The sequence below is a fragment of the Myotis myotis genome, unplaced genomic scaffold, assembly GCF_014108235.1.
Source record: "Myotis myotis isolate mMyoMyo1 unplaced genomic scaffold, mMyoMyo1.p scaffold_m19_p_12, whole genome shotgun sequence".
Taxonomy (NCBI): Eukaryota; Metazoa; Chordata; class Mammalia; order Chiroptera; family Vespertilionidae; genus Myotis; species Myotis myotis.
The window spans coordinates 16,074,027-16,089,051 of NW_023416316.1; positions in this window are offsets into that span (position 1 = coordinate 16,074,027).

Here is a 15,025-nt window from a genome sequence, read left to right on the forward strand (position 1 = left end):
GTTTGTGCTAGGTGCTTGCGTGTCAAAACAGTTTGTACTACAGTTAATTTTAACATGCCGCTAGGCCGTTGGTTTAAAGAGCCTTCAGTGAGTTCACCTCCTAGGAAACTACTGAGTGAATGACTCCTTTCTTGCTTTTAGCAATTAAATGCTCACATTCAACTCCGTATCAGAAGTAACTGCTCTTTCGTTTCCTGTGATAAACATATTTTTCCCCTGCACCCCATTATGGGAACACTCTCATGCCTTTCTGATTCTTGCCCATGTTAGAAACATCTTGGAAAATAGCCCAAATCCAGGTACCAGTAGCTATTTGCAAAGAACTTTCTTTGAAGGTTATCCTAAGTAAATCAGCTCACAGAGACTATCCCCAGCACATGGAGTCTTGGTTAGCTGTCTTCTCACGCTAGACCTGGCCAAGGCTCTCGTGTGCCAGTCTCAAGAAACAGCATTACGTTGTCAGCTGATTCAGAAGCGCCGGATCGGTGATTTGCGGCCCCTGCTGCACATTGGAACCAGCGGGGAAGCTTTAAAAAAAATACTGATGCTCAGGTCTCATGAGACTCTGATTTAATTGGTCTGGAGGGCCCTCTGGGCGTTGAGATTAAAACACAAAACAAAAACTCCTTAGGAAATTCCAGTGTGCAGCCAAGTTTGGAAAACACCACCCCCGAGCCCCAGGGCACAGCTTGAGCCACTCTCCTCTCTGGAGCAGAATAAAAGGGGCCCGGCAAATGCTAGGTACCACCACGGCTGCCACCCTGCTGCCCAAGAAGCAGGCTCCCTGTGATGCCTTGGAGTCCAGTGCTTCCCACCACTTTCCTCCCTCGGTATCTGTTCCCAGGATCATACTCAACAGAGAAAAAATTAACTTCATTATTGTTTTCCCCAAATGAGGAGAATGGAGTTGATTGTATTTATTTTTTCAATACACTGTTCAATGTTGAATTGAGACTACAGCAAACTTAATAGCAACACACATTTCTACTGAAACCAAGTAACACCATTTTATGATAATCACATTATTTTACCTGGTAAGTGCTTTTGGGAAGATGTTTGTAGCAAAGATGTCAATAAACATGAACAGTTTTCAGTCTCTTTTCACGGACTTCTTCATTTTTGGCACAAATGTGCAAGTCTTTCCTGGGCCCTAAAACATTTTCCTTTTTCCTGCCTCCCACTCAATGCTTCATACCCCCTCCTTCCATCTTCTCATTGTCACATTCTTCAAGAGCACAGCCTGTACTTCCCTCTCATTCCTGACCATCACTAACTACATCTAGCATTCATCTCCATTTGCCCATGCAAACTACTCACAGGGGACCTAAGTCCAAATCCATCAGCTTCTCACTCATCATCCTGTTTGACCTGTAGTTATTTAATACCCTTTTAAATCCTATGAAGCAACGGTAATAAAAGTAATGTGAACTTGACACAGGAATATAGCCCTGGCCGGTGTGCTCTGTGGTTAGAGCATCAGCCCCTGCACCAAAGGCTCAGCACATTTGATTCCCGGTCAGAGCACATAGCCAGGTGTGGGTTCAACCCCCAGTCGGGGTGTGTTAAATATACTAAGATCTGTTTCTAGGCTAATTCTCATTTTCTCTGAATCCTGTGGTTTTATAATATATTTTAGTAGCAAACAGATCTAGCTTCCCCTTCAGTACTCTTGTTTTTAAAAATTGTGTAGCTATTTGCAGCAGACTTTCAGCTTAACTCCTTCTATACCCTTCCAAACCCTCTCCGCCTCTTCAACAGAGGCTGGAGAAGATGAACACTAGAGTTTCCAACCTCCTTTGCTGCCCTGAGGACTGAGTACACTGTCTAGTCCAGTGGTTCTCAACCTTCTGGCCCTTTAAATACAGCTCCTCATGTTGTGACCCCCAACCATAAAATTATTTTCGTTGCTACTTCATAACTGTAATGTTGCTACTGTTATGAACCATAATGTAAATATCTGATATGCAGGATGGTCTTAGGCGACCCCTGTGAAAGGGTCGTTTGATCCCCAAAGGGGTCGTGACCCACAGGTTGAGAACCGCTGGTAGTCCATTCCACTGCAGTGAGGTCTGCCAGGGGAGTTTCTGGGGAAGCTTTTACTTTGCTGATAAAGGGTGTACCACACACACACACACATACACACACTTCTGTCTTGAAAGCAGATGTGTGGCAGCCATCTAGAATTTACAAAGCATTTTATCACCCTGGCCAGTGTTGCTCAGTGGCCTGAGCACCGAAGAATTTCAGGTTTCATTCCCAGTCAAGAGCTCGTACCTGGGTTGCAGGTTGGATCCCCAGCCCCAGTCAGGGTGGTAGCTAACCAATCAATGTGTCTCTCTCACATCGATGCTTCTCTCTCTCCTTCCCTCTCTTCCACTCTTTCTAAAAATCAGTGGGAAAAAATATCCTTGGGTGAGAATTAACAACAACAACAAAAGGATCATTTTGTCAAGTTAAAAAAAGTGAAGTCAACTAAGTCAGGGGGCTTAATACAGCCCTGTGAAATGATAAAGCTATTTTATAAAATCTCTCTAAAGCTGTGGGGGAAATTCGGCAAATACTGCTACATTCCTGAGAGTGCATTTCATTTATCCATATAACAAAGCTTCGTTGAGTCTTTCCTGTCTGATACGCAGGGGGCACAGAGAAGGAGCAAGAAATCAGCCTGGACGATGGTTTCCCTTTTGCACTTGAGAGAATAGCGTTCAAGTCTGGGCAGCAGACACCTGCCTCCTGTGGACCCCATAAGAGCTCGAGTGCCTGCCCAACCCCTACCCCCCGAGGATGACTTTTCCTAGCTCATATTTCTTTGCGTAGAGAACATCTCTTCCAGGAAGCCTGGCCATCCTGCTGGGAGCAGGTGGCTGCAGGAACCATGCTTGAAGCCAGCGCTATGCCCACAGACACCCGACGTCGGCCAAGAGTACAATGACATGGGAAACAGGCGCCGTTGAGCGTGTGCTCTGAAGATGGAAAAGGCCTCTTTGGGCTGAGGGACTGGAGACGATGACATGACTGAAGTGGCATTTGATCTCCTTTTCTTCTTATGGTGCCTCAGGTTTCACAGAGCTTAAGCAATTCACCCAAAGCGGAAGCAAAACAGGCTTTGGTGGGGAAAGTGGAAATTGGCCGGTAGATGTTCTTTGTACCACAGATGTGCTGGGAGTCCTCCTGGAGTGGCAGCTGGTAGGGACCAGTGGTTGCACAAAATAACCAGCAAATTTGCTTATAAGCCAAGACAGTGAGTCACCTTACGTAGAGCCAGGTGTCCTGAGGAAGGCCAAATTGTGTACTTCCCCTCTTTGTCACCAGAACCTGGCTTCCCTTCCGAGTTTTCTGAGAACGCCCAACACAATACCCTCTGAGGTATGGAGGGACAGCCTTTCCTTGTAAGCTTGGACTGTGGGGGGCAAGATAAGGCTCTGGCTTTGAAAACAAGCATGTGGCCCTACATTTTCTCATTCTCCCGAGGGCTGTGACTTGCCCTGAGAACTAGCAGCGTTTCCTTGACCCACACCTCGATCCTCATAATCACATCAGAGTCACATGACCAGGGCTGGGGTGGAGAGACCCAAGAGCAGATTAGGGGAGAGTTTGCCTCGAATCAGGCTGGACTGTAAATGCCGGGCGAGCAGAGGCCTGGAGAGGCAGAGGTGGAGGAGGACGGGCAGAGCCCATGGATGCTTCAATTGATGCTGCAGGCTAAGGAGCAGCCGTCCCTGTGCCCTGCCTCCAGCCTTGGGTTCCTGGTCACCAGTGTCATGTGACTCTGCAAGAGGGGATGTGACAGTTCCCTCTCTGCTGGGCTTGGCCTTGGCTTTTGAGCAATCTCATTGGAAATGGAGCCAAGGATCCTGGAGACGCCAAACAAATCTCAGCAAGTATATCCTGCAGAGACGGGCTAATTAATGACCCCAAAGCCTGCAGATTTATTTATTTTAAATGACGAGATATTGTTTGTTCTTCCTGTGAAACATGCTCTGCGTACTTACTTTAGTTACTGCCTCTGTCTGCTGACTTGGTCGGCCTCTCAGCGCCTGCTCCATCTGAGGGATGTCGCCCTGTTAGGAAGGTAGGAATCAGAGTTCGGGAGTCAGGAATCCTGTTTTCTGGCTCTTGCTCCAATCTATCTTTCCCACTCAGGACTGTCCCTTTACACAACTCTCACACAGAGGCGTTGTCTGCCTCTAGGACAGCTGTGAAAGAGTCCCCGAGGGACATTGGCTCTGCACCAATTTCTTGTCTAAGACACTTCTGGGAGGTCACTGTGATATGAGGCCAGGCCAGTGGGCGAGGAGCTCTCCGCCTGCCATGTTCTCCTCCCCACGGTCATGGCCAGGACTCTCCCTCCTTCCAGATGTCTTTGACAGAGAGTGGGCCTGGCGGTTTCTCCCCAGACTCTCCTGCTAGGGCCGATCCACTCTCAGAGCATCCCTGTCCCAACTCCATCCTCTGCCTTCTGAGACACCACCGTTTGTGGTTATTCTCTCTCCTGCAGCTTAAATCTCTCCTCCACGGGAGATTCCCTATCCACCTTACACAAGCTCTTGTCTGGCTGTGTGGCTCAATGGTTGAGTGTTGACCTATGACCCAGGTGTCACGGTTCAATCCCTGGTCAGGGCATATGAGGCAGCCAATCAATGATTCTCTCTCATTATTGATGTTTCTATCTCTCTTTCCCTCTCCCTTCCTCTCTGAAATCAATAAAATTATATTAAGAAAGAAAAAAAACATATTGTTGTGAGAGAGACACATCGATTGGTTGCCTCCCGCACACGCCCTGACCAGGGCCAGGAATTGAGTCTGCAACTGAGGTACGTGCCCTTGATGGGAATTGAACCCAGGATGCAAACCAGCTAGGACAGCCTGGGGAATCTTGATTGGCCTGGGACCGCCCAGGCCAGGACCACTCAGTCAGATGGTTATCCTTAGCTCTTAACAATACATTATCTGGCCCTAACCGGTTTGGCTCAGTGGATAGAGCATCGGCCTGTGGATGGAAGGGTCCCAGGTTCAATTCTGGTCAAGGGCATGTACCTTGGTTGTGGGCACATCTCCAATGGGGGGGTGCAAGAGGCAGCTGATCGATGTTTCTCTCTCATCAATGTTTCTAACTCTCTATCCCTCTCCCTTCCTCTCTGTAAAAAAAATCAATAAAATATATTTTTTTAAAAAAACAACAAAAAAACCCCAATACACTATCTGTATGATTCCATTTGTTAATCAGCTTAACAATAACCCACAACCGTCGGACCAACTATATGATTCCATTTGTATAAAATACCCAGAATAGGCAATCCATAGGTACAGAAAGCAGATTAGTGGCTGCCAGGGTCAGCGGTTCTCAACCTGTGGGTCGCGACCCCTTTGGCGGTCAAACGACCCTTTCACAGGGGTCGCCTAAGACCATCCTGCATATCAGAGATTTACATTACGATTCAGAACAGTAGCAACATGACAGTTATGAAGTAGCAACGAAAATAATTTTATGGTTGGGTCACAACATGAGGAACTGTATTTAAAGGGCCAGAAGGTTGAGAACCACTGGTCTAGGGGGAGGAGTACAGGGAGTGACTGCTTGATGGGTATGAGGTGAGAAAAATGTTCTGCAGGTAGACGCTAGTGATGGTCACACAACATTGTAAATGAACTGTCACCAATGGTCGAAAAAAATATATATCTGGGGTTTACCCTAGAAGCAGAACCACTTTTACCGAACCAAGCCACCCAGACCAAGGCTGCATTCAAGTCAGCTGTGACAAGAAGATGGGGAACTCTAAGCGAGAAATGACTCTTCACACCAGAGTGAGTGAAACCCACGCCTTCCCCTACGGCAGTGCACCAAGTGCTATTCCGCAAGGTAACTCCCTAACAAGAACTGGAGGCTTTTAACACCATTTTAAGTAACAGTGCATTCTCCAGTCACACCACACTGGAGAATACAGGTGTACAGCCCAATGATACACTTGTTTTTTTTTTCTTTCACATCTGTATTTCTGTGATTATGGAAAAGTCAGATGGGGTGTTTTGGTGGAACATCCTGGTAGCCTGAACAGAGGCTGGGGAAGGAGGCTGTAAGCATTTGAAGTCTAGCGTTACCCTGACAAGTAAAGCGAGTAGACCCCACCCAGTGCTGGTCCTTCGTATACACTTTTCTCACAGCGCGTCTCTAAGGGGACACAGTGGAACCAGGATTTAAACCAAGCATGTCTACCTCGGAAGCCTGTCCCTTGGATCAGAAAGGGAGGAATGAGGGCCGGGGACGGGAGGGGGGGGGGGAGTGAAGGGGGCGGTGAGGGAGTGCTGCTGGTGCCTCAGGCTCTGTTTAAGTTGCTCAGCCAACACCCGTGACTGTTCTGCTCGTACTATGGCGCAGCCTTGTGTGGCCCTGGGAGACATGATCTACCCACTCGTCTTGGCCGCAACCTTGACATTGTCTCTATCCTGCTGATAACAAAATGTGAGAGAACCTCACTGCTGAGTGAAGCCCCGAGAGCAGTGGTGCTCAACCTTCCGGCCCTTTAAATACAGTTCCTCATGTTGTGACCCAACCATAAAATTATTTTCGTTGCTACTTCATAACTGTAATGTTGCTACTGTTGTGAATCGTCATGTAAATATCTGATATGCAGGATGGTCTTAGGCGACCCCTGTGAAAGGGTCGTTCGACCGCCAAAGGGGTCGTGACCCACAGGTTGAGAACCACTGCCCTAGAGTTTGCTTGCTTGTCAATTTTCCCCTCGTCCCCTCCCCTCCCCCTCCCCCACTTCATTTCCTGAGCTGTAAACAGGCAAGAGAAGAGCAGCTGCCTGGCGGGAGGGGGACAGAGAACTCTGCCACACCAGCACATCCTGTTATTGTGAATCGTGAGTCCTGCTCTGACATCTGCTGTCCTACCGTCCTTCCCTTTTCTGGCCCGTGGTCAGGGGAGATTGGATGAATGGAGATCTACATTTGTATTTTTTAGGGGAAGAGCCTGGGTTGCGTGTACTCAGAAAATCATGAGCTTGGTATCAGCACTGGATTGGAATTCCATTTCTAATACTGAACTTCAGTTTCCTGTTTTACCTGGAAATAAATGAAAATACTGAACTCATAGTCACGTCTGAGGGCCACACGAGATCATGGAAAAGGGCCCAGCTCTTCTCCTGACTTTTAGTAGGCACTCAAGAAAGTCTAGTTCTTCCTCTTCCCAGCCTCCACTCTCTCCCCAAGGGTTTCATTTTTAGCACTAAATTCAGACTCAGCATTTGAGCATGAAATAGTCCCTGTATGTCGCGGTGCTCACGGTGGAGCGGTGGGATAAGTGTGGCATGTCATTACGAATGTGGGATTCAGCCCAGCTGGCGTTGCTCAGTGGTTGAGTGTCGACCTATGAACCAGGAGGCCACAGTTGGATTCCCAGTCAGGCCACAGGCCCGGATGGTTGGCTCATTCCCCCAGTGTGGGGTGTGCGGGAGGCAGCCAGTCAATGATTCTCTCCCATCATTAATGTTTCTATCTCTCTCTCCCGTCCTCTCTCTGAAATCAATACAAATATTTTTAAAAATCTGGGTACCTGAAGGTAACACAGGGTCTCATTGTTGCCTTTATTTACATCCTTGTGAGATTACTGGGCACTGAAAGTATGCTCCCCCAACTTGGCTGGGACAACCCGGACCTTCTGACTTATGACGGGTCTTCACCCCACAGCAGCCCACTGGCAGCTTCAGGTGTGTCTGAACCGACACAGGAGGACGGTGACAGGTGAGGGGTGACGGCTGCATTTGAAAGCTGAATGTCGTGTATTGTCCATTCTCCCCCCAAATAAGCAGTGAGACCCTCTATTGCACTACTGTGGTATCAAGGTTTGCTCTTTGCAAAAACACTTCCATATGTGTTACCTTACTTCCTCCTAATAATTCTGTGGGATAAGTGGTGATTATCTCTAATTTACAGAAAATATAAAACCAGAAGTTATACAACTAAAACTTAGAAAAGATGGGACTAGATTAAAAAAAATATTAGCAGATTAGCCTGTGCAAAGCTGTTGAACCTTTTCCCATGGCACATTTATTATCTTCTCTCCGACTTCCAGCCTCCCCACTCCTTGCCCCATCACTTTCTCCTGTAACAAAGTCCACTATTTTCCCGGTTAAACACTGGGCTCTATGCCCTCTAGTCTCCACATTCCCCAGGCGTTCCCTTTCAGTTAGGCTTTCTACTAGGGCTAGAAGCGGGGCTGCAGTTCAGCTTGAATAGAGACAAGGTCAACAATACTTGAAAGGAATCGGCATTGTGCCCTCAGGTTTGTAGGGTAACCTGAACTTTTTGCATTTTTAGATGGAGAAAGGGGTCAAAGAGCCCTGCCAAGCTGGAAGTACAGGCCAATGGCCTTGCTCTAAGAGACTTTTCCAGCTTTGGGGCTGCTGAAGTGAGGAGTGAAGCTTTGGGGGCGTGAGGGGGAGTGTCACGGGAGATGGGGGGGTGGGTAAGGGGGGGGGGAGCTTGGCAGAGGCAAGAATTGTGTATTTCATTGACACTTTCATATTCCTGAGCACACAGCAGTTTATGGTCTTTGTTAATGATTTCTAAATCTTCACATCAGTAATTAAGTCCTTTAAGCTTAGGATAAATATAATTATTTGTGTTGCCTTATTTTTTTTAATAACTAGATTTGCCAGAAATTTGTTTCTCTGTTTTTTGTTTTCCCAAAGAAACAGCTCTTGCGTTTCTTATCTGTTTCATCCCGTTTTGTTCATCGTGATAGCTTTAGGGTAGATTTTGTTTAAATCTCTGTCATTAAATGTTAACACATTATTGTTATTCTTTGGTGATAAAAAGCATTATTTAATGGCAGCATCTTGTTAGTTTTTATTAGTTCTACTAGAGGCCCGATGCATGAAATTCGTGCAAGAGCAGGCCTTCCTTCCCCTGGCTGCCGGCACCGGCTTCCCTCTGGCACCCAGGACTTGGGCTTCCCTCACAGCCCCAGCTTCGTCTGGAAGGTCATCCAGAAGGACTTCTGGTCTAATTAGCATATTACACTTTTATTATTATAGATTTATTATAGATTTTCTAAATAGTTTGCAACACTATTCTAATGTTCGAAGGGGCAAAAGTCTTTTCTAGTTCCCAATAGATAGATATTAAAAAATCACTCAGACTTAACAGAACTCAACTGGGGGCAGTGGTTTGGGTGAGTAACAGGGGCTTTTTCCTTCTCACAGACATCGGTACTGGCAGCTGTGGGGCAGCTGGTGTCAATGAGGAAGCAGGCCCAGGCCAGGTGGCCTTTCCTTGTGATCTTATGCCATCACCTCCGCGCCCCCCCCCCCCAAAAAAAATAACTGGAGCACATGGTCAATCTAAGGCTGGGGTGGTACACTTCTTGCTGAGCATGAGGTCCTCAGGGCTCCCTAAACAACCTTAGGAAGAGTGAGAGGAGGTGGGGCCTGCGAGGAGGTAGGGGCCAGGGAGTACAGAGTAGGAAGAAAGGGATGGAAGGTGGGCGATGGCGGGGGGGGGGGGGGGGGGGGGGAGAAGGGGGGGTAGGAGAATTTGACTCTCCCGTGACTGAGGCCTGAGAGGCCTGATTAGACATGACATCTCTCAGGCACTGACACGAGTCATTTTGGGGCCAGAACGGCCTGAATCCTCTGAGCGTGTCCGGCCTGCAAATTAGGCCTGTGAAGGGGCAGGGAGAGATTGTTCTGAGCAGGGCCTTTCTCACGTGCTGTGTGGGTGAGCGCTTCTGCTGTGCCTTCGATTGTGAGGGGCCTTGCGTTTCTATCGATGACAAAGGATTCATCACTGCTGGAGAGAGACTCCTCCCTATCTGGCTGACAGAGGCTCTGAGAAGTCAAGGACAGGATAGTGTTTAGGAGGTCTCACCACTCCACCCCTGAGGACTGCTATGGAGAAATGTCATCACACTACAGTCAGGTTCTCAACCTTTCCAAACTGGGAACCTGGGAAAGGACTTGGCTTTACAGGAGGGAACCTAATCGTGGACACAGGGCATGACACTGAGGGTGGCAGTCCAACTCCTCTTACTCCAGGGTTCTATATTCTGGGCCCCAGGACTGGCTTACAGATGTCACTGAATTGTGCAAGGGCTACAAGACAGATGGGTGAGGCCCTGGCTGGTGTGGCTCAGTCGGTTGGGCATCGTCCCCATCCACTGAAAGGTCCCGGTTTGATTCCTGGTCAGGGCACATGCCTGGGTTGTGGTCTCCATGTGCAGGAGGCAGCCCATTGATGTATCTCTCACATTGATGTCTCTTTTTCTCTGTCCCTCCCCCTTCCTCTCCCTCTCTAAAAATCAGTTTTTAAAAAGTCTTAAAGAAAAAGAGGGATGAGAAAGGTGAGAGACTGCACAGTGAGGAAGGCAAGAGATGCGTTTTATCTCTGTGTTCTCACAGTCCTAGGCCCTGATTGAAACAGACCAAATGGGTACAGACGATCCTAGACACGTGAGAAGACCCTCCACATCATCACCATCAGGGAAATGCAGATCAAAGGCACACCGAGAGACCAGCTCCTTCCCACGCGGATGGCTGCAATAACAAATAAGGACAACAGCAGCTGGTGGTGAGGATGCACCAAAATTGGAACCCTCGTGTATTGCTGGTAGGGATGTAAAATGGTGCAGCCACTTGGGAACACGGTTTGGCAATTTCACAAAATGTTTACTGTAGAATTACCATGGAGCCCAACATGGTAGACAGGACCAGGGTCTCCCCAAAGGAGTCCACATTCTCATTCTCAGAATCTGTGAACACACTGCCTTACCCGGCCAAGGGGACTTCCACAGATGCCATTAACTGAAGGATTTTGAGGTAAAGGGATTATCCTGGATTAACTGCGTGGGCCCAATGCAATCACAAGAGCCGTGAGCCAAGGAATGCCGGCAGCTGCAAAGGCAGGAATGCGTTATCTCCCGGGTTCCCAGAAGGAGCAGAGCTCGGCTGACACCTTGATCTTAGCCCATAAGACCCATTCTGACTTCTGGCCTCCAGAATTTTAAGATAAATTTGTGTCGTTTTAAGCTACTGGTTTGTGATACAGTAGACATAGGAAGCTAATATCCCTCATTATGTCACTCTTAGGTATCTACCTAGGTCCTAGGAGAAATAGAACATATATCTACACAAATCATGTATACAAACATTCACGGCAGCATTATTCATCATAGCCAGAAGACGAAGAGAGTGGGGAGTTTCTGTAAAGGAGCACAAGGTTTCTTTTTTGGGGTGATGGATGTATTCTCAAGTTAGATTGTGGTGATGGAAGCGCAATTCTGTAAATGTACCAAAGCCATTGATCTTAAATGGGTGAGTTTTTTGGTATGTAAATTATACCTCAACAAAGTCATTAATTACAATTTTTTTTTAAAAGATCCTACACACAGCATTCCTTTGATCCTTAAAGGTAATACCTACTTTCCCTCTTCAGTGTTTCTTTTTGAGGGGTTGGCAGGACAATGTCCTGACCTGAGTCGTGGACGTCTCACATATCTTTCTTCCAGCAGGAATTCCAAGCAGCCTGGTACCGATCTCCTCCTTAGAGATTTTGCTGTGGAGAGGAGTTTGTGAATGCATGTTGGCCACCTAGTATTTTAAGGAAGATGGTGCTGAGAGGGTTAACTTGAAACGCGGGCAGGCAGGGCAGGGGTCCGGTGGGGAAACAAAGGCAGGTAGCACATAGGAGAGGCCGACATGGCAGTTTGAGCAGCCTAACCACAGAAACCAACCAAGCAGAACTCAAAGCAGGAAGCGTGGGAAAACAAGGGAGGGCCTGTAGCAGCAAGGTGTATGCACACACAGAAACAGAGAGAGTTCAGGCCCTTTGCTGGGTAAGAACAATGAGGGAATCAATCAGGTGACGACACAGATAGACATAGAGCAGGCTTGTAGCACATATATACCCTGGACTACAAGGCTTGAGGGGGCAGCCCATTACTGAGCTTCCCCTCCCCATGCGGGGAGTCTGACGCTGCTTGTAATAGTCTTTCCACACTTTCGCTTAAATCTTCTGGTCCATGGAGCTCATTCTTCGGCGACACAAGACACGACCCCAGGAAAAAAAAACTCGGCTCGCTGTTCCGGTTATCGGTGCTAAGGAAAGAAAAATGAGAAAGCTAAAGCAAGAAGAGAATTTGGGGTAGAGTGCCCTGTCTGCTGTTGCTTGGGCAAGATGTGATGGTGACAGCCGGTGTTTTACTTAGAATAAAGAATTCAGTGGAAATTACTGGGAACCAGTCTTTTCATTTAAATAAACATTTAGTAAATCACAATAGTAGATTTCTGTCTCTGCTTAAAGCTTCCTCCGAGAAATCAATGCAATCAAAATAACATCTATGTGTGTATGCACACACCTGCCCACTTGTCCTGGTCAAAAAGAAAATGGCCCAACTGGTTTGGTCCTGGGTTCGATTCCGGTCAAGGGCATATGCCCGGGGTTTCGGGTTTGATCCCCAGTAGGGGGCGTGCAAGAGGCAGCCGACCAATGATTCTCATCATTGATGTTTCTCTCTTCTTCTCCCTCTCCCTCTCCCATCCTCTCTGAAATCAATAAAAATATATTAAAAAGAAAAAAGAAAATGCCATAGTGCTGGGCCTTGGCCGAAGCACCATGTTGTTGATCAAAGTCTCTCTTTGATGTGCGCTGAACAGCTTCCAGAGAGTGTGTGGAAATTCTAGTGTTCGCAAGAAACCTTAAGAGATGGGAAGTTATTGTTGTACAGCCTTTAGACTTCAAAGGTGACCTTAGGCTTGAAAATCATAAATCTGAAATTTGAGATGTGAAAAAGTATTTGTGCAGAAGAGAACGTAAACTCTCTGACATTTCCCAAGATTGGTTTGAATCAGGATGTTCTGTCTTAAAATGATTTGCTTTGAGTATTTTATTTACTCATATTATTCTAAAATAGATTTAACCAAAGTCAGCTATGAACACCACAGGCTCTACGTAAAACTCTTGACTCACAGGTGACCCTTCTTTCATAGTTTTCTTTTTTAAATATATTTTTTTATTGATTTCAGAGAGGAAGGGAGAGGGAAAGAGAAATAGAAATATCAAAGATGATAGAGAATCATTGACTGGCAGCCTCCTGCACGCCCCACGCCAGGATCAAGCTGCAACCCGGGCATGTGCCCTGACCCGGAATCAAACCGAGACCTTCTGGTTCATAGGTCGATGGTCAACCACTGAGTCATGCCGGCCGGGCAACTCCTTTCATAGTTTTCAATGCCTTTCTCTTTTGGGGGCGAGAACTGTACATGCGATATGTATGCTGCTTGTTAGGAGATGGTGGGGGAAATCTGGGTGAGCCCTGATTGTCGGTGGACAGGAAACATAGGCTGTCTCCTTTCTGAGCCCCACTCAACGGGAAACCTCGTAGCCAAAGGCTGAGTAGAAACAGAAGCCACAGCCCTTCTCTCAAACAGCCCTGGCTCTGCCCATGATGCTCCCTGCTCAACAGGGAGCTACCCAGAAGCTGACTCTGGCCCCTGTCCCGGCATGCCTCCCCCAAAAGGCCTGCCACCATATGCAGGCCTGGGATTAGTTCACAAGGGATGGATTCCACTTTATGGGCCAGAGAGGAGCTCAGGGACCAGGGAGGAAGCTGCTTTCTTCAACAAGTCTCCTCAACATGGGTACTGCTGGCAGCTGCCATGGCACTTCCTCGAATGTGGGTTTCTGAGAAACAGAAAGCAGATGGTCTAGCATGTGTCACCTGCTCACGTCATCTGCTCTGACTGATGGCATGCCTTCTTCATGAGAGCCTTGGGGCTCCAACTCCTTGTTCTGAACAGTAAGTCCTAGACGACAATGTATGTGAAACCAAAGGGGATGTAGGAGAAGGGTACGAAGGCTTGGAGGACACACGGGTCCCGCACAGAACTTTGGGAGGTGGGCACAGAAGTGTCAGGAGGCAGCCTTACTGCTCCTTCCCCGGTGGTGCCATCACTCCATCAATGCCCAGCTCCCTCAGGACCGTCATCACTCTCTCTTAGATGGTGAGGGACCCTTTCCCAGGCATGTTATTAATTCTCGGCCTCATTTTAAAGATAATAATACAAAGGTTTCTTAAACCTTCTTGCCCAGGCTGTTCCTGCTGTGACTTTGCTTCGAGAAGGTAGGGCTGCTTCATTTCCTGCGTGTCTCTACCCTGTGACCGACAAACCTACAGGCCCTCCTTCAGACATGGGCAGAGTGTGGTCACCTCAGCTCCAAGCAGCCTGTCTTTCTGACCACTCAGCTCACCAACTCAACCGGTACTTTTCCATTCTGCCCCAAGAGAATTCTTCACCCAGAAGAGGGCTTCCAACCTGTACTGGAATTAAATCCTAAATATACGAATAGCCAAGACATTTCAGTAATAATGTTCATAGCTAACAGTTACTGAGCTCCTACTGTGTGTCGAACACTGCTCTAGGCACTCTATAGGAGTGACCTGTTTCACCCTCTCAACACTGATACAACCATATTTCATTGATTCTAAGATATGAATTATTTTTCACATTTTAACATCATCTCTAAGATCCAATGCACCTTATAATAAATAGGACGTTTAGTTTCATTGACGGCATTTTTTTCCTTCTCGGTGATATGTAAAATGATGCTGTGTTTTGCCATAATGATGTCTTAGATTTGATTAAAATAACTCAATGCGCTACAGTGAATTGAGTTTGGGAACTACTAAGTTAAAGAAGTTTTGATGTCTTGTTGTGGGGTTCTTTGATATTTTAAGGCCTCCGCAGGAATAAACATGTACTCTAATACCATATCCCTACTTTATTCCTATGAGAAACACTGGATTTTTCCTTTGGTGAGGGCAACGCTCATTGGCAAACTTCATTTTGTTACTGGGCAGGAGCAGTCAACTTGACAAATGGTGTGTGTGTGTTTAAAGAATAGTTTATTGATTTCTTAGAGAGAGGGGAAGGGAAAAGAGTGAAACATCAATGTGAGAGCACATCAATCAGCTGCCTCCCACAAGCACTCCCCACCTCCCCCACTTTCAGGGATCTAGTCCACA